The sequence below is a fragment of the Papaver somniferum genome, chromosome 4, assembly GCF_003573695.1.
Source record: "Papaver somniferum cultivar HN1 chromosome 4, ASM357369v1, whole genome shotgun sequence".
In the NCBI taxonomy this organism is placed as follows: Eukaryota; Viridiplantae; Streptophyta; class Magnoliopsida; order Ranunculales; family Papaveraceae; genus Papaver; species Papaver somniferum.
This window is the reverse complement of record NC_039361.1, coordinates 21179067-21200266: the sequence shown is the minus strand read 5'-3', so window position 1 is coordinate 21200266 and position 21200 is coordinate 21179067.

Here is a 21200-nt window from a genome sequence, read left to right as displayed (position 1 = left end):
CTCATATAACTCGTCTAGAATATACTCAACTCTTGCTAGATATGCATGCAATCTCAAAATAAAGCTCTTTCAAATGGATATCGAATCTTTTTTTTTCAAGGAGATATAAAGGCAGAAGTTTATGTTGCTTAATGACTTCCAATCATTATAAGTCTATATATGATTGGAAGTCTATTGTTGCTCTCTGAATACTTTAAGCACTCAACCCTTTCGATCGTCCTCCAAACAGTAAATGATTAATCCGTCTGGTAACCATTCTTCTTATCTCAAGAAGTTAATTGGAGATATTATAATTGAGTTTCACGAAGGTTTTTATGTTTAAATCAAAAAACTCCTTTGTCATGTGAGATCTTCCAAGATCTGGATTAACAAGTTAACCAGATTAAGTCAAACAGAACTATCAGATTCGGATACTGAAGAGTACCACCAAATGATAGCTTGTCGATCTAAATACGACTAGCAATAACAAGTCTATCAAAAGATAAACCAGAGCTAGTCGTATCCCAACCGATCAAGTTTGTGCATGAAGCAAGTCACAAAGATGAAAAAGCGGGGGTCTAACAACCACACCTAATATTTTGTTCGGCAATCTGAATAGGAAAACTCCAATATACTTTCAAGAGAATCAACTAGACAATCAGACTCTTCTATAGAAAAGTATATCAAAGAGTTTATATCTCAATTCCTCAATTCAATCTTCAATCAGCAAATAGGAATTTGCGATCCCTATTGAATAAGAAAAATAACTTGGACGGCATCACAAACCAATATCCAAGTGTCAATCAATTCAATCAACAACCCAAATGTCGGATTCAATAATTGATTGCTCTTAATGCACAACATGTGATATTTCTATTATATAACAAAATATGATGCGGAAAAGAAATAACACAGACACCAGAATTTTGTTAACGAGGAAAACCGCAAATGCAAAAAAAAACCCCGGGACCTAGTCCATATTTGAACACTCACTGTATTAAGCCGCTATAGACACTAGACTACTACCAATGAACTTCAGACTAGAATGTATTTGAGCCCTAATCAATCTCACACTGATCACGGTACAGTTGCGATCCTTACGTCTCTGAACCCCAGCAGGGTTCTACGCACTTGATTACCTTAGATGATCTCACCCACAACCAATATTTACTACGACCCAAAGTCGAAGACTTGATAAACAAATCTGTCTCACACAGTAAAGTCTAATGGAATAGATAAACCTGTCTCCCACCAAAATACCTATGAGTTTTGTTCCGTCTTTTGATAAATCAAGGTGCACAGGAACCAATTGACTAACCGGACTTATATTCCCGAAGAACATCCTAGTATTATCAATCACCTCACAATAATCTTAATCGTATGGAAGGGAAACAAGATATTGTGGAATCACAAACAATGAGACGAAGATGTTTGTGACTGTTAGAGCATTGCTCGGTCGAACTCTCATGTGTTGCTATCTCAAGCATGTTTGTCAATGTTAGTGATCAAACTATAAGTCTTGATTTCTAGTCTATTATAGCTAAGTCTTGGACTAGGATTAAAAGTGTAGTTGAGCTCAAGAACTCGATGGCAATCATCATACAAGACGAAGGACTACTCAAGGAACTAGTGGATTTTCATTGACTAAAAGGTATGTGGAGACTTGAACTTATCTTTCACTCAAAAGTCTATCTACTCTATCTCCTATTCTGCGACAAAAGTCGTTTTGCTATATAGACTTTGATTATACACATTTGCTATTTCGACCCGAGTTTATCTCGCCTATCTATTTCTCTAAATATGTGTTGGTAAGCTTTTGCTTTGGACAAGTTCATCTTTACCTAGTGACGAAAGTCATGTTATGTTTCAATCACTTTTAAAATTGCTCTGTCGAGAAGTGGTTTGTGAATAACAACTATATAATGTCCTCTGAGAATGTTTCAATGATTGAAATGAGAGTTTAGATTATATAACCAATGATGGATATAAGCATTGTGTGATAACACATATATGTATAAGTTCTTTGTCCTTGAACCGAAGTTTGCGAACTTTGTTGATCAAGAGAACCGGAATAGTGGCGTGAGCTAAATCCGAGAACTCAGTCCGCGAACCCAGTCTGTGAACTGGCAGAAGTTCTCGACCCGATAATATCTGCCGGAGTTTGTGAACTCCTTCATATTAACTAAGGAATGCTAAATGCAAACGGTGGCTATATAGTTCATGAACCAATTCGAGTGAATCAAATCGTTTTTGCTTTGATTGTGTCTTGTGTAGTTAGATAAGATTTGTTTGCAATTGAACAACTATCTAACTAGTTCATTTGAGTCAATTGAACTAGTTATGGTGAAGAAGAACATAATTGATATGAAAGTGCTCATATGGCTAACCATTTGGTTAATTACTGTTGAACCAACAAATGTTCATGTTTGGGTACGGTTACATAAACCCAAAATAGTACATTTCATTTGTGTGAAACCCGATAAGTTTTCGATCTAACGGTTGAAATATATTAACTTGAATCTAATCAGGTTTTCATCTAACGGTGAATATTGAATGCTTTGTTACCAAGCTAACATTGATTGCAAACCCTGATTTGAAAAACTATATAACGGAGAACTCTAGCAACTGGGAAACGTAATCCCCACACCTTCCGTGTGATACTAGTTGTATTAGCTAGAGTCGATCTCCTTTAACCTTAGGTTTTCTTCTTAAACCAGGTTAACGACTTAAATACTTCATTGGGATTGTGAAGCCAGACAGATACTACTTTCTCGTAGTTGTGTGATCTGATCTTGATGATTCTATCGTGTTGAGTACAATCTAACGATTGGCTTGAGATCTTTATCTCCGATAGGCAAGATAGAAAATTAGTCACAAACATCTCCGTCTCATCGTTTGTGATTCCACAATATCTTCTTTCGCCTTGTCGATTAAGATTATTGTGAGGTGATTGATAATACTAGGTTGTTCTTCGGGAATATAAGTCCGGGTTATTAATTGGTTCCTGTTCACCTTGATTTATCAGAAGACGGAACAAAAACTTATAGGTTTATCTGTGGCAGACATATTTATCTATTCTGTAGACTTTTCTGTGTGATATAGATTTGTTTATTAAAGTCTTAGATTTTGGGTCGTAGAAACTCTTAGTTGTGGGTGAGATCAACTAAGGGAATCAAGTGAGTAGTATCCTGCTGAGATCAGAGACGTAAGGAGCGCAACTGTACCTTGAGTCAGTGTGAGATTGATTGGGATTCAACTACAGTCCAGACCGAAGTTAGTTTGTAGTAGGCTAGTGTCTGTAGCGGCTTAATACAGTGTGGTGTTCAATATGGACTAGGTCCCGGTGTTTTTCTGCATTTGCGGTTTCGTCGTTAACAAAATTCTGGTGTCTGTGTTATTTATATTCCACATTATATTTTGTTATATAATTTAAATATCACAGGTTGTGTGTTTGAATCAATCAATTGGAAATCATACCTTTGGTCGTTGATTGAAATTGATTGATCCTTGAACATTGGTCTTTGGTACCGTTCAAGTGATTTCTCTTGTATTCAATTAGACTCGCAGATTTCTATTTTCCTGAGTAAGAATAGAATCGAGAAAGAGAGATATAACTCTTTGATATACTTTACTAAGATTGAGTCTTATTGATTCTCTTGAAAGTATATTGGAGTTTGTACATATAGATTGCTAAGCGAAATATTGGGTGTGGTTGTTGTACCCCCGCGTTTTCAATTGGTATCGGAGCAGGCAAACACCTTAAACCTGATAAGTTTGTGTTTGTTCGCTCCTTGAAATTTTCTCATGGCAAATTTCTTTGGAAAACTTGCTCTTGGCATCTGTAACGCATGCCAGGATTCCTCGAAGATGGTTCAAAGATTATTGTGGGTAAAACCTCCGGTTTCGCATAATAATCTCGATTCATCTAAAAAGGATAAATTAGATGATGAAATTCAGTCTGAAGTAAAAATTAAAAATAAGGGAAGATTGAGGAAACATTCGTCGCGCTCAAAGATATGGACTCTCACTAGATTAACTCTTAATCTTTTTGAGGAATACTATCATAATGGATCAATTGACAAAGATCTATTCAGAGCATTCGAAAATGTTTTTAAATTCTTAGAAAAACTTAATTCTGTTAAGTCTAAGAATTATCCCGATAAAGGTCTTGTACATACAAATAATATTGTACAGACTAAAAATCGGAAGAATCTTCCTTCAAGTCATCCAAAGAGAAAAATAGAAAGCTCAGTCAACCCTGATTATCATCATTACTATGATTATATCACTGGTACCTTTCACAAATATCAACCGGAAATGGTGCATGAGAATCTCTCTGCACATCTCGCCACCTGGTAACTTGATTGGCACTACCCCATTTGTATATATTCTTGAAATGGGGAAAGAACGGTTTGTTTTGTGTGTAATTGGGTTAATGTTGTTAGAGCATTGCTTGGTTGAACCCACTAGAGTTGGTATGTCAAGCTAGTTGTCAAATTTAGTTGCCAAAACGCATTCTTGATTTAGTATACTAAAGATAGTTTCAGACTAGGTTAGGTCTAAGAAGAGCTATTCTTGAAGGATGAAGACTGAAGATTGCAAGAAGACATCAACAAGGACTTCATCAACTAAGTTATGTGGTGATTGATTTCATTTAATTTCTTGTTCAATTCTACCTTTCTAATATATCGAAACAAATGCTCACTCTATGGAACAATTCATATGAAGGTTAATATACATTTATGTATATATACTTGAGGTTATTTGAGCCACGACTTTTGTGACAATAACCTTTATCCTTGGAAAGGTTCTCATTTTGTAGTGAATGAGCTTACGAATTCAACGAGCCAAGAATCACTCAATTCCGAGTTATAACGACGAAGTTATGAGTGATTTATTAAAGTAACAATTATAAATGTTGTTGTAATTGTTACAGTTCGTTAGCAGGAAACAACCCGTGGACTGTTTGTAACAGTTCACGGACTTGGGCCCAATTACGTGACTAGAAGTCTTTTTTAGTCAAATTGATGTTTCCTTATCTAGGCAATTTGGCTTATTTGATTTCCATATTAAAGTGTTTGTGATTCCTTCCTAAGTTAAAACGTGATTTATTCACATAAATACAATATTTGCTAATTAATTATTTATTTAATTATTTTGGCAAGAGTCGTAACTTAGGAAAGACTCCCATAATTAAGAGAGTCATGAAAAAGGAAAATAGTCAAAACTCTAGCTTAGCTTTTAAGCTACCTTGTTCACTATAAATAAAGGGTTCATGAGTGCTACACGTTTTTATCCCCTTTGGAAAATTGGTGTAAGCTTCATAAGGTTGTTTTCCATGTCTTCAGTTCTTCGTGAACAAGAGTGAGATAAAAGTCTTTGTATTGGGGATCACAAATCCGAGTTGGATTTAATCTTCGTGATTGATCATACAACTTGTAATTTAGGTTTTTCACCTCTTGTCTATTCTAAGGTTTTCTCTTCTGATATAAAACCATTCAAGAGTTGTTGATCATAAACCCTAGGTTTTGATAGATTTCAGTTTCCGATTGTATAACAACACTTGTTAGTCGAAATCGGAAGCTAGAAAGAAAACTTCGATTAAGGTATCTCGTAAAAATCCTTAAGAAGTTTTAAACAAGATATCTCTAGATTTATTCTAGTTGTTCTTGTTGTAGAATTATTAGGGTTTTCTTAACTTGGAAATTGATCTTTGGAATCGCCCAAGTTCACTTACGAAAATCAGGTTCACGGACTCCTTGTGTGTACTATAGTGATTGTAAGTTAAAACCCTAATCTACAAGTTTGTTTTGATATTACTTTTACCTAGTAATTGTTTTTATCAAAATAAACACAAGATTTCCAAAACCTCGATTTACATCTAAAGGGAAATCAAAACGGTATTTTGTGCAAACAAAAATCGAATCGTATCAATCGTGTTGTTGTATCTTCTAAAGAGAGCCTTGGGTTCTGCTAGAATATTTACGAGAAGAATTCCTAAAGACAATTGGTGTTGTGCTAGGAGTTTTTGCTGAAGCAGGTATTACATCTAGTCTGAATAGGTAGTAGGAAATTGGTGTAACAACTTATAATCAGTGTGTGTTTATTCTGGACTAGGTCCCGGAATTTTTCTGCATTTGCGGTTTCCTCGTTAACAAAATTTCTGGTGTCTGTGTTATTTCTTTTCCGCATTATATTTTTTTATATAATTGAAATATCACAGGTTGTACGTAAGTTCAATCAATTGTGAATCCGACCTTTGGGTTGTTGATTAAATTGATTGATACTTGGATATTGGTTTTTGATACCGTCCAAGTTATTTCTTATATTCAATCGGGCTCGCAAATTCCTATTTGTTTGATTGCAGGATTGAATTGAGAAATTGAGATATAACTCTTTGATATACTTTTTTTAAGATTGAGTCCTGCTGTCTAGTTGATTCTCTTGAAAGTATATTGGAGTTGGTCCATACAGATTGCCAAACGAATTATTGGGTGTGGTTGTTGTACCCCCGCTTTTTCAATTGGTATTAGAGCAGGCAAACACGCCAAGACCTCATAAGTCTGTGTTTGTAGCAATTTGATTCTATGGACAGAAGTGCTATCTCTATAAACGTACCACCAGTCTTCGATGGCACGACCTATTTATGGTGGAAAATTACTACGCATTCGTTTATTCAAGCGCGAGATTTTCGATCATGGGTTCGTATAGTTAATGGCTATAATTATCCATTAGTTACAGTAGACGGCGTAACTGTTGAAAAGGATATTGGTGATTATGATGATCTTGAGATTCTTGCTGCAAAGCAAAATTCTGAAGGATTAAATGCTATCATGCATGCCATTACCCCAGATCTTCAGCACCATGTTACTACATGTAATAAGTCTAAAGATGCTTGGGATATCTTAGAAACCGTATTCGAAGGGAATGTCGCAGAGAAAGAAGAAAGGCTTCAAAATCTAGCTTCTGATTCGGAAAACCTTCGCAATGTCTGATGATGAAACCTTTGATGAGTTTAACCAAACACTTTCTCGAATAGTTAACTCCTCGTATTCATTAGGAATAACTATTCCGGAGAAAGATATTGTGTGCAAAACTCTCAGGTCTCTACCATCAAGATACGAGTCTAAGAAACATGACATTGAAGAAGCAAACGATCTTTCTACACTCTCCAGAAATACCCTTGTTGGAAAGTTAAAGATCTTTGATAATGAACACACATCTAGAAAAGAGGTGATTTCTCTTAAAGCTGCAAACAATTCTGAATCCTCTAAGGATAAATCTGGTTCGCCAGATACTAAGGATGTTACTCCACGACAATTTACAAAACTCTTGAGAGACAGGAAAAAGAGTTTTTCTAAAGTTACAACGTCTCCTAATGATTATGTACAATGTTATAACTGTCGTGGTTTCGGGCACCTGTCTTCAGTATGTCCTAGATGGAGCCGTAGACAATCGACATGTGCAGCAGCTTCGCATAGTCTTGATGATGGACCTGAATATTATAATCCCCAAGAGCTCGCAGGCAAGGTTGCATTAGCTTCTGGAAAAATTCTTTCGGATATTGATTCTGATTGACGAAGAAGTATTCCATGTGGATCCAGTCGCTAATAATCTTCTTAAGGAATGTCATAAAAAACTCTCGAAAGCTGAAGACACCATTTTCAGTGAAAAAGTAAAATATGACAGACTTCGTAGTTGGAATAAAGACTTGAAATACCAACTTGATTCTAGTGGTGCAAACGATTATCTCAACAAAATACGAAAGCTTCAAGAAGAAATTGCCGAACGTCGAGATCGAGAAATTACTCTTCAAGCAAAGATAGATAACTTGGAGAAAGATGAACTTGTTATTTGATTCGGAACGATAAGATCTCAAAGTTCAATGTGAATCATCCAAGAATGATCTAGTTATTGCACTTGAAAAGGTAAAAAGGTTGGAAGAAGAAATCTCGAGCTTAAAAGAGAGTTTTTCTAGAAATAACAGCTCAGATAAATTAACCTCGATATTGGGAGCATGTAGAATTCATCGTGATACACGAGGATTGGGATATGAAGGAATAGACGCTCCTAGTATTTGCAAAGAGGTAAAAATTTTCAAAGCTAAAGATTCTTCTAAACCAAAACCTTCCACGGTGGACAAAAGTGAAGTATCTCTACCAACTGCCGATGACGAAAATAGGAAATTTTGTCAAGCTCCAAAGAAAGCATATACACATTCAGGTAACACTAAACATAACTTTTTCCATTCTTCTAAACATTTTTTTTATTGTGGAAAACCAGGTCACTTGCAAAGGAATTGTCGATATCTTAAACGAGATAAAACCAGATTTGATTCTGTTAAGATGACAAGATCTGATGTTCCGAACTGGAGAAAAACCGAGTCTCATAATATCAGTTCTTCGAGTATTCCCTCCAGGAATCTTCATAATTTTAGTAGGGAGAAAAATAAATTTGTTGCTCCAAAAGCTACTCAGAAATGGGTACCAAAGAAGATCAATAAAGCAACAAGTACTGTTAAGAAGGATCTCCCAGACAAGAGTTTGACAAGGGATAACATCTTAAAAAGGTATGGAATAGTTATTTAAAGTTTCAAGGAAGTTTTTTAATTCCTAGAGTCCGTGTATGGTTTTGTTTCGAATACCTTTGGTGAGCAAGATTTTGTTCACCTCAACACAACCTGATTGTGTTGAAAGTGCACCCTCACCAAGAAGCCCTAGTAAATGCGGTGAGGATTGCAAAAGAATCGGGGCACACATATTGTGTTTGGTAATTTTTGAATATGTGGAACAATTTATTGTTTCAATATGAGTCTAACTCGCTTACATATCTCTCGAAATATGTGTTGGTAAGATTTTTCTTTGGCCAAGTTCATCTTTACCTAGTGACGAAAGTCATGACAAGTTTCAATCACTTTGAAAATTGCTTACTTTGACGAAAAATAGTTTGTGAATAATACACTATAGAATATCAACGGCCTCTAAGAATGTTTCAATGATTGAAATGAGAGTTTAGATTATATAACCATTGGAGGATATAAACATTGTTGTGGAAACACACACATAATATATAAGTCCTTATTCCTTGAACCGAAGTTTGCGAACTTTGTTGATCAAGAGAACCGGAATAGTGGCGTGAGCTAAGTCCGCGAACTCAGTCCGCGAACTAGCGAAAGTTCTAAACCCGAGAAATTCTGCTGGAGTTTTTGAACTCCGTCCGGGAACTTAAGTCCGCGAACCCAGTCCGCGAACTTGAGTAGGTTATATCTAAAAACGATGTTTGTGAACTTATGCTTATATAAACTAAGGAATGAAAATTGCAAACCGTGGCTATAAAGTTCATGAACCGATTCGAGTGAATCAAATCGTTTTTGCTTCGACTGTGTCTTGTGTAGTTACATAAGATTTCCTTGCAATTGAACAACTCTCTAACTAGTTCATTTGAGTCATATGAACTAGTTATGGTAAAGAAGAATATGGTTAAATACCACGCGTATGATTCTTAATTACCTAACTTGATTTGTGATTAAGAAAAAAAATCTTAAGTATAACATGTGTTTGAGGGTGAAAACGGTTTCTGCTGATTTTGGTAATTTCGGGTGTGTGGGTGAGAAACGAATTTAAACCCTAGACAATGTACTGCAAGGGAGTACTTTAGATTCGAGAGATCAATCTGTACAAATCCGGCCTAAACCAAGAAATGGTCGTTCCAGACTTGCTTCGGTCACAAAGTGAAGGAGAAGGGTTGGTTTGGGGAGGGAAGCGAAGAAAGTGTTGAGACCAGAATAGTTGATTCTGGAAGAGTAGTTGTTTTCTATGACTTGTATCAGAAAGTGGGAAGCTAACAGATGGAAAGCTAGCAAATATTTTATGAGTGTTGTATTCTCTTGACCCGAACTTGTTGTTCGGTGGAAATAGGTAATGCCTATTTATACAAGTCGAAGTGAAACGTACTCTGGTCTCATTAAGAAATGGAAAACGGGTGAGAAAATGGGAGGAGGTGGTAACCGGTAACGCCTGGAATTGATGTTCCATAAAAGAAAGCGTTTCACCATTACTCCCTGTATTTACTAACCGCCTCATCCTTATGATACTTTCTTATAATGGGCGTAGTGTACGCCGCACGCTGTAAACCGCCAAACCAATACCCAATGAGCATCCCCCAGTTTGTGACATGCGTTGATGTCTCGAGTGTTTTCATGGAAAACATGTAGCATGTTGTTGTCGTCTGGCAAGTAGAGCTTGGGAGACTTGCCGGATTGGTGACCTTCGACGGTCGAGATTTTGCATCCTAAGAGGAAAGGTAGCCGTTGATTATTGCAACCCTTCGTTTGGTAGCCAGTGGCATGAAAGCATGCTCGGTATGGCTTTAATATGGCCTGGTTTAGGCGCGGCCAAAAGTTAGGATTTAGGCTTTGTTTAGGCGCGACCAAACTAGGGCCAAAAGTTGTCATGCGTTAGCTGGAAACCTTGGACGGCTAAGATCTGCATCTTAGATGAAGATACGGTCGTTGATCGTTGCAGGCTTTCGTTTTGGTAGCCACATAGGGAAGGCTGGCATGGTATGGCGCGGAAGGTGGTTGGCATGCCATTGGCACGGTTTGGCGTGGCCAAAACTAGGGTTTTGGGACAAAGGTTACCATACGTTGTCTGACGACCTTGGACGGCTAGGATTTGCATCTAGGATTAAAGGGTGGTCGTTGATCGTCGCACGCCTTCGTTTTAGTAGCCGCATAGGGAAGGCCGGCATGGTATGGCGCGGCAAGGTGATTGGCATGCCATTGGCACATGTGGCATGGCATGCCTTGGAACGGTTTGGCGTGGCCAAAACTATGGTTTTGGGCCAAAGGTTACCATGCGTTGTCTGGCGACCTTGGACGGCTAGGATTTGCGTCTAGGATTGAAGGGTGGCCGTTGATCGTTGCACGCCTTCGTTTTGGTAGCCGCATAGGGAAGGACGGCATGGTAGGGCCAAGGCAAATGGAGCGGACGGCTTGGCATAGTGGGGCCAAGGGTTTGGACGGCTTGGCATGGTGGGGACAAGGCAGAATGGTGCGAACGACTTGGCATAGTGGGGCCAAGGCAGAATGGTGCGAACGACTTGACATAGTGGGGCCAAGGAAGAATGGTGCGGACGGCTTGGCATAGTGGGGCCAAGGCAGAATAGTGTGGATGGCTTGGCATAGTGGGGCCAAGGCAGAATGGTGCGGATGTCTTGGCATAGTGGGGCCAAGGGTTTGGACGGCTTGGCATGGTAGGGCCAAGGGTTTGGCATGCCATTGGCACATGGTGCAGCCAGCATGGCTAGGGCCAAGGGTTTGGCATGCCGTTGGTGCATGGTGCGTCCAGCATGGCTAGGGCCAAGGGTTTGGCATGCCATTGGCGCATGGTGCGGCCAGCATGGATGGGATGGTTTGCCATTGGCACAGTGGTGCGGCTGGCATGGTTGGGATGCCTTGGCGCGAAGATGTGGATGGCATGGTTTTCCATTGGCACAGTGGTGCGGCTGGCTTGGCATAGTGGGGCCAAGGGTTTAGACGACTTGGCATGGTAGGGCCAAGGGTTTGGCATGCCATTGGCGCATGGTGCGGCCAGCATGGCTAGGGCCAAGGGTTTGGCATGTCATTGGCGCATGGTGCGGCCAGCATGGATGACATGGTTTTCCATTGGCACAGTGGTGCGACTGGCATGGTTGGCATGCCTTGGCGCGAAGATGTGGCTGGCATGGTTTGCCATCGGCACAGTAGTGCGGCTGGCATGGTTGGCATGCCTTGGCGCGGAGATGTGGTTGGCATGGTTTGCAATTGGCACAGTGGTGCGGCTGGCATGGTTGGCATGCCTTGGCATGGAGATGTGGATGGCATGGTTTGTCATTGGCACAGTGGTGCGGCTGGCATGGTTGGCATGCCTTGGCGCGAAGATGTGGCTGGCGTGGTTTTCCATTGGCATAGTGGTATGGCTGGCATGGTTGGCATGCCTTGGCGCGGTAGCATGAGAATTAGGGTTTGGCATGGATGATGCTAGTCAATATTAAGGGTTTTGCCGTGGAACATGACCCATGTAAAAAAAGGTACCCCAGTAATTCTTACGTAGGCATACTGATTGATTCAATAAATGTGCTAATGGTCATAGTGACATCATGTCGGATGTACAGTTTTACGATTTTAACCCTAAGTTAAAAACACCATCAACATTAAGCTAATGGTCATAGTGACGTCATGTCGGATGTACAGTTTTAGCCTAGGCATGCTGATTGATTCAATTGTTTGTGCTAATGGCCATAGTGACGTCATGCCGGATGTACAGTTTTACGATTTTAACCCTAAGCTAAAAACCACCATCAACAACAGGTTAGGATCAATAATCAAAACTATTGGATGTTGGTTTTTATTGTCAAAAGATCTTTTTCATACTCTTATGGTAACCATTCTTGGTGTAAATCCTTATGGAAAAGATTATTCTTCCTTCTAAGCATATCAATTCTTGTTTATACAAGGTTGTATCTTAGAAAAGATGATCACAATACTTGATCTTCATGATTACATATTGTGTATTATTACCATGAGATAGTTCTATTGTTTAGTAACATGATCTCATGAGAGACTTTCAATGATTGGTTCTTAGTTCGTATCTCCTTGTGGGGTTTCTAAAATCCAATATATAAATCCTTATCTCTGGAGTAAGGTTATTCTTGTTTTTCTTCCGGGAATGACATCTTATTGGGGGGGGGGGGGGGGTTCTTAATTGGACTTGTGCTTAATTGCCATATCTTTGAGGGGAGAAGCGGTTGTGTAACATGTAGGGGTTAACTTGTATCTTAATAAACTCCTTGATGAAGTCACCAAGTTTCGCCTTTGTGATATCATCTAAAGTAAAGTTGATATGTTTTCCTTTGGTCAAGAAGTTCCTCTATGAAAATTTCATTAGGATCCCACCAGTTTTCGTACCTTTGCCAATTTATATTGACAAAAAGGGGGAGAATTATTTTGTAGTTCACAATACATATACATATGGTTTACGGATCATTATGTAAGGGGGAGTGTTTTCATTGTGAGATGAAATATTGACTAAGGGGGAGTGATACATATCACCGTAGTATTATTGTCAAAGTTGTGATGCAATTGAACTTTGATGTTATGTAATAATACTATGATGGATCTTCAACAAGTACAGGATGAACACACACATAGTTGAAGAACCAAGGAAATCAAGCATGTTGGGTTTTGGAGTTGTGTAATGCTTTTATTTGTTTAAATCCATATGTAAAATGGTTTTGTCACTAAAATTGACAAAGGGGGAGATTATTAAAGCATTGCTTGGTTGAACCCACTAGATTTGGTATGTCAAGCTAGTTGTCAAATTTAGTTTCCAAAACGCATTCTTGATTTAGTATACTAAAGATAGTTTCGGACTAGATTAGGTCTAAGAAGAGCTATTCTTGAAGGATGAAGACTGAAGATTGCAAGAAGACATCAACAAGGACTTAATCAACAAAGGTATGTGGTGATTGATTTCATTGGAATTCTTGTTCAATTCTACCTTTCTAATCTATCGAAACAAATGCTCACTCTATGGAACAATTCCTATGACGGTTAATATACATTTATGTATATATACTTGAGGTTATTTGAGCCACGAATTTTGTGACAATAACCTTTATCCTTGGAAAGGTTCTCATGTTATAGTGAATGAGCTTACGAAATCAACAAGCCAAGAATCACTCAATTCTGAGTTATAACGATGAAGTTATGAGTGATTTATTAAAGTAACAATTATAAGTGTTGATGTAATTGTTACAGTTCGTTAGTAGGAAACAATCCATGGACTGTTTGTAACGGTTCACGGACTTGGGCCCAATTACGTGACTAGAAGTCTTTTTTAGTCAAATTGGTGATGTTTCCTTATCTAGGCAAGTTGGCTATTAATCCAAACATATTTGATTTCCATATTAAAGTATTTGTGATTCCTTCCTAAGTTAAAATGTGCTTTATTCACATAAATAAAATATTTTCCAATTCATTATTTATTTAATTATTTTGGCAAGAGTTGTAACTTAGGAAAAACTCCCATAATTAAGAGAGTCTTGAAAAAGGAAAATAGTCAAAACCCTAGCTTAGCTTTTAAGCTATCTTGTTCACTATAAATAAAGGGTTCATGAGTGCTACATGTTTTTATCCCCTTTGGAAAATTGGTGTAAGCTTCATAAGGTTGTTTTCCATGTCTTCTGTTCTTCGTGAACAAGAGTGAGATAAAAGTCTTTGTATTGGGGATCACAAATCCGAGTTGGATTTAATCTTCGTGATTGATCATACAACTTGTAATCTAGGTTTTTCACCTCTTATCTATTCTAAGGTTTTCTCTTCTGATATAAAACCATTCAAGAGTTGTTGATCATAAACCCTAGGTTTTGATAGATTTCAGTTTCCGATTGTATAACAACACTTGTTAGTCGAAATCGGAAGCTAGAAAGAAAACTTCGATTAAGGTATCTCGTAAAAATCCTTAAGAAGTTTTAAACAAGATATCTCTAGATTTATTCTAGTTGTTCTTGTTGTAGAATTATTAGGGTTTTCTTAACTTGGAAATTGATCTTTGGAATCGCCCAAGTTCACTTACGAAAATCAGGTTCACGGACTCCTTGTGTGTACTATAGTGATTGTAAGTTAAAACCCTAATCTACAAGTTTGTTTTGATATTACTTTTACCTAGTAATTGTTTTTATCAAAATAAACACAAGATTTCCAAAACCTCGATTTACATCTAAAGGGAAATCAAAACGGTATTTTGTGCAAACAAAAATCGAATCGTATCAATCGTGTTGTTGTATCTTCTAAAGAGAGCCTTGGGTTCTGCTAGAAGATTTACGAGAAGAATTCCTAAAGACAATCGGTGTTGTGCTAGGAGTTTTTGCTGAAGAAGGTATTACATCTAGTCCGAATAGGTAGTAGGAAATTGGTGTGACAACTTATAATCAGTGTGTGTTTATTCTGGACTAGGTCCCGGGGTTTTCTGCATTTGCAGTTTCCTCGTTAACAAAATTTCTGGTGTCTATGTTATTTCTTTTCCAAATTATATTTTTTTATATAATTGAAATATCACAGGTTGTACGTAAGTTCAATCAATTGTGAATACGACCTTTGGGTTGTTGATTAAATTCATTGATACTTGGATATTAGTTTTTGATACCGTCCAAGTTATTTCTTATATTCAATCGGGCTCGCAAATTCCTATTTGTTTGATTGCGGATTGGATTGAGAAATTGAGATATAACTCTTTGATATACTTTTCTTAAGATTGAGTCTGGCTGTCTAGTTGATTCTCTTGAAAGTACATTGGAGTTAGTCCATACAGATTTCCAAACGAATTATTGGGTGTGGTTGTTGTACCCCCTCTTTTTCAAATATTTTCTTTTCTCATAAGCTTGTTTGCTTATCTTGGTTTTTGAACGCCTAAGAAATCCTACAATTCCTTTTGTGGGTCGCGGTCTCCTAAAACGGGTCCAAGCCCATTAGCTGGGCATATAAAAGAAGGAAGTTCACGTACCTTCTCCTTCATCCCAACAGTCCGCGTACGTGAACACCTAGGGTTTTTTTGGTTCCTCCATTAAATCTTCTTTGAAGAAATCAAAAGAAGGGTGTTCAAGGTTCATTCCAAGTAAGTGTTTTCCTCTCGGTCCTTATTGATTTTAGAACCTATGATGAATTCTAAGAACTCAAAAAGAAGTTCTAAAAGCTCAAATACCTCTAGCATGGATTTTTCTTGTGACCAAAATTCTCTTAGGATTAGGTTTGTGAATGATTCTTGTGCTAGAGTTTTTGAAAAGACTTCATCTAAAGATGTTATCCTAGAAAAGACATTGGATATTTCTAGTGGGCATGAGGAGGATTTAGCTTGCTTTAAAAAAATTCAATCTTGGAAACATCTTTGATGGTCTTGGTCAAGGATTTGATTATCTCACAAGAATTTTCTATGCCAACATTCATGATGTTGATCTTAATAAGATGGAATTCAAATCCATGATAAATAGAGAAAGATTTCTTATTGATAGAGAATTAATTTCGAAGATTACCAAAATTCTATTGGGAAATTTTCGTCTACCTAGACCAAGTGATGAACAACCATCACGTGATGATATCTCTCTTGGGCTTTGCGGTAAGAAGATGATTTGGAATCAAGGAAAGTTTCCTACTAATGATCTTTGTATTGCTTTAATGGCTTTTGGAAAACTTGGTATCTCCAATTTGTGTCCCTCCACAATTGAGAATTCTTGGCGGAGTCATGAGTTTGCGGAATTGGTCTATTTCCTTGAATTAGGTGTTCCAAGTCTTGATATTTGTAGATTCATCATCTCTCAAATGATTTCGATGACTTCACCCATCAAGATGTTAGGTTACCCATACTTGATTGGTCAAATTTGCCGTGATCGTGGGTTTGTTTCAATTGGCAACTCTCTCGGGATTCCCAAACTTGTTCATCCCTGTACCTTTAGACGCATAAGGGAAAATGTGTACAAAAGACAAAGAGATGCTTCCCTTGATGGTTGTGACCCTACCACCTTGAGTCTTCTTCAAAAAATTCACAAGGGTGTGTGTAAGGTCAATTCAAGGGTGAAGTGCGTATAGGAACAATTGTTAGTGGTTGCAACTAAGTTTCCCGAGCTCAAGGAAGAATTGCACATGATTCAAGCATCTTGGAGTGTCTCCGATGATGAAGATGATGAGTAATTTGTGTTTATTCATCTAGTAAATCTTCTATTTTCTTGTTTTGGTTAGAATAATAACTAGAGTTTGGAATATCCATTACTGTGATTACACATAACTATGTCCAACGTTTTCATCTTCATGTTTTTAGATTTATTGGTTTAAATTCTAAAATTGTTTGGAAGATGATTTTTGCAGTATTAATCTTTATGGTTTTATATATTGCAAATTATTATGGGATATGTGTGTTTGCGTCCGTGAACCGTGATTGTCCCATACCTTGTCAAAAGTTAAGTCCTCTATATGTCGATATGCATGTGTTGATAAAAGAAGGAATGAACTTTTGACAATTACAAAAGTTAAGCCTATTATGTCAATTATTGATGGAAGATAAGTTAAAATCTTTTGTTTACAAGGATTATGTCTATTGTATGTCATTGTGCAAATGGTGATGAAAAATAAAATGAATCCTTACTTATTCCACGGTATAAGGTCGAACTCCGATCCACAATGTTTTGTGTACATACCGTGTTGTTCCATAAGGTGTCTTATGTTGAGCATTATCGACTGAATTATTTTTAGCTTAGTTGTTGCTCCGTGAGGTACTTTATGTTGAGCATGTTCAACTAAATTAATCATTCTCGTTTGGTTATTTAATTGTTGCTCCGTAAGTTCTCTTATGTCGAGCATGACCAATTAAATTGATTAAATTTTGTGGTTAATTTGGTTGTGTATTCTGATTAGATTAATTATGGGTTCTCTTGTGATTAATCTAATTGTGTACTTTTGAGTCTCCATAAGTTCACTTATGTTGAGCATTTCCGATTAAATTAATCACGGGATCTCTTGTGGTTAATTTAATTGAGTATTTTGGATTAAAATTCATACTTGTATGTGATTTTTTATGTCCAAAGAAATCCTTCTTTTCTTTTGAAATTAAGGTCGCTCTTGTTGTTGTTTCGGGAATGACATATTATGGCGGAGAGTTCTTAATTGAACTTGTGCTTAATTGCCAAATCTTTGTGAGGAGTGCGGCTGTGGAATATTATAGGGGTTATCTTGTATTTTTATAAACTCCTTGGTGAATGAATTTAGCTTCGGCTATATGATTGCATCTAAATAAGATGACATGTGCTTTCTTTTGGTCATGAAATGTCTCCTTCGGAAATTTCATTAGGATCCCGTTTTCGTACCTTTGTCAATTTTATTGACAAAAAGGGGGAGAATTAATATGTAGTTCACACTACAAATACATATGGTTTTCGGATCATTATGTAAGGAGGAGTGGTTTCCATGTGAGATGGAGTATTGACTAAGGGGGAGTGATACATGTCACCATAGTTTTGTTGTCGAAGTTGTGATGCAATTGAATTTTGATACTTTATAATGATACTATGACACTGTATAACAATGATTGAGAACTCTTGTTTTCTCTTTGTTATAGCTACGGATTTTCAACAACGATGATGCTGAACTTACAACCTTTGGGATCATCGGAGTACTTGGAAGTGACGAAGATTTCGAGTAATGTTGAAGATTAGGCATGTGGAATAGGAGCTACAAAAGTTATTTCATTTATTTTTGTATTCCATATGTATTGATAGTTTTGACACTAAAATTGACAAAGGGGGAGATTTTTAGAGCATTGCTCGGTCGAACTCGCATGCATTGCTATCTCAAGCATGTTTTTCAATGTTAGTGATCAAAATTATAAGTCTTGATTTCTAGTCTACTATAGCTAAGTCTTGGACTAGGATAGAAAGTGTAGTTGAGCTCAAGAACTCCATGGAAATCATCATACAAGATGAAGGACTACTCAAAGAACTGGTGGATCTTCATCGACTAAAAGGTATGTGGAGACTTAAACTTATCTTCCACTCAAAAGTCTATCTACTCTATCTCCTATTCTGAGACAAAAGTCGTTTTGCTATATATACTTTGATTATACACATTTGCTATTTCGAGCCGAGTTTATCTCGCCTATCTATTTCTCGAAATATGTGTTGGTAAGCTTTTGCTTTGGTCAAGTTCATCTTTACCTAGTGACGAAAGTCATGTTATGTTTCAATCACTTTGAAAATTGCCCTGACGAAAAATGGTTTGTGAATAACAACTATATAACGTCCTCTGAGAATGTTTCAATGATTGAAATGAGAGTTTAGATTATATAACCAATGATGGATATAAGCATTGTGTGGTAACACATATATGTATAAGTCCTTTTTCCTTGAACCGAAGTTTGCGAACTTTGTTGATCAAGAGAACCGGAATAGTGGCGTGAGCTAAGTCCGCGAACCCAGTCCGCGAACTGGCGGAAGTTCTCGACCCGAGAATATCTGCTGGATTTTGTGAACTCCTTCCGGGAACTTAAGTCCGCGAACTAAGTTTGCGAACTTGAGTTGGTTATATCTAACAACGATTGTTTGTGAACTTATTCATATTAACTAAGAATGCTAAATGCAAACCGTGGCTATATAGTTTGTAGGATCAGAATCTCGCAACAACTATGTTTCAGCGAAATTATCAATGACACAGCACTTAAGCTCGCAAAACAATTCCAGAAATGATAAAATAAACGACGTCAACTAAGAACACGAGAAAGGTATGATAGTCCTGCGAAAATTAGAGAGTTTGCGAAAATGAATATTTGTAAAGTTGCGAGAATGTCGCAAACCATATCCGAAAATAAAGGACAGATTAGCTGTCATCCACTATGTATTTCCTTATAAATAGTCATTCGAGTTGTAAAGAAAAGGGAGAGATCTTTTTGAGTAAGAATCAAGTAAATAGGAGAGAGAAAGTCCAAAGCAGAGATCATTCTTGACTTCTTTATCTTTCTTGTAAGAACATTCAAAAATTAATCAATAAAATTAAGAATGTAAACCTAAAAATGAGTTGATCAACAATGAAATCATATGAGGGGTGTAGTGTAGGATTTCCTGCAACTACATAATGGCGCTAGAAACAGGGACTGAAGATCGAAAGTTGAAGATTGTTGATTGAGAATATTCAAATCAAGAAAGTGATTAAATAAATCAGTGAATCAGTTGGAAGAAAGATGAATAAAATTAATGGAAATGGCAAAAGATTGGAGTGTAACATGATAACAAAAAGCTTGATTAATGAACTCCATGAAAACATCAAAGGAAGAATACATAAACGAATTTTTGAAGGAAAGAAAGTTATGGGGGTAGAAAAAACATCACCCTTGCAAGATTTGGAAAAGCAAAAAATTACATTCATGGCGGAAGAAATACCAAAAGAAAATTTGAACCACACATCTCTGTTGGTCATTACAGTGCCTGTTACACGAAAAGAGAAAGACACAACAATAAAATCCACAGGAGAATGGATGTTGAACATAAATTTAATTGATACAGGAAGTTCAGTTGATATAATATTTTATCACGCATTCCGAGGAATGGGATTTAAAGATGAAGAAATGTCCAGTTCAACATATTTTGTTCACGGCTTCGGAAAATCCACAACAAAACCTAAAGGAGAAATAGTGGTACGAATTCCACTTGGAGAAATCGAAACACATGTAACATTGTGCGTGGTGGATATTGAATCGCCATATAATATGTTATTAGGAAGATCATGGATACATGCGATAAAAGCTGTGGTATCAACGTTGCATCAATGTATTAAATTCCCCACTCCAAATGGAATAGGTGAAATCAGAGGAGATGTTGACAATGCGAAATTGTGTCATCAAATTGAGGTAAAAAATTATGAAGAACAAGCAAAAAAGAAACAATTTCGCAGAAAATTGGAAAAAGAAGCAAAGAAGGAAGAAGAATTTAGAGTATATATGATAAGGGAAAAAGAAGGCAAAGGAATACCCAGCGAAATCTCGGAAGAAGAGGAAGAACCCATAAAAGCAATAAAAGAACCAACGCCAATGGGAGAACCTAAACCCAGTTACACTGCCGCAGAACCAACAAAAGAAATAAATGTTGGGACTGTGGAGGAGCCTCTAATATTGAGAATTGGAACTAAAATGGATATAAAAGAAGAAGAAAGAACTGTCAACTTGTTGTGAGAATATAAAGATATTTTCGCAAGAAACATGGATGAGATACCAGGAATAGATCCATTAATTTCTTGCCACATATTGGAGATTAACAAAAATGTGAGACCATTTAAGCAGAGGATAACAAAAATCGCAACAACTTACCATTCCCAAATAGAAGAAGAATTACAGAAAATGCTGGAGGCAGGAATTATAAGAGAAGCTAAATACCCAGAATGGATAGCAAATATGGTCATTGTCCCAAAGAAAAACAAGGGAATCAGGATTTGCATATATTTCACTGATTTGAACAAAGCTTGCCCCAAAGATAGTTTTCCGTTACCCGATATTCCTCAAATGGTGGAATCTGCAGCGGGAAATGATAGGGTATCATCTTTAGATCGGTACAAAGGGTATAACCAAATTCCTCTCGCTGAAGAAGATCAAGAACATACTGCTTTCTTTGCCCCAAGAGGTTTATATTGTTACACGAAAATTCCATTTGGT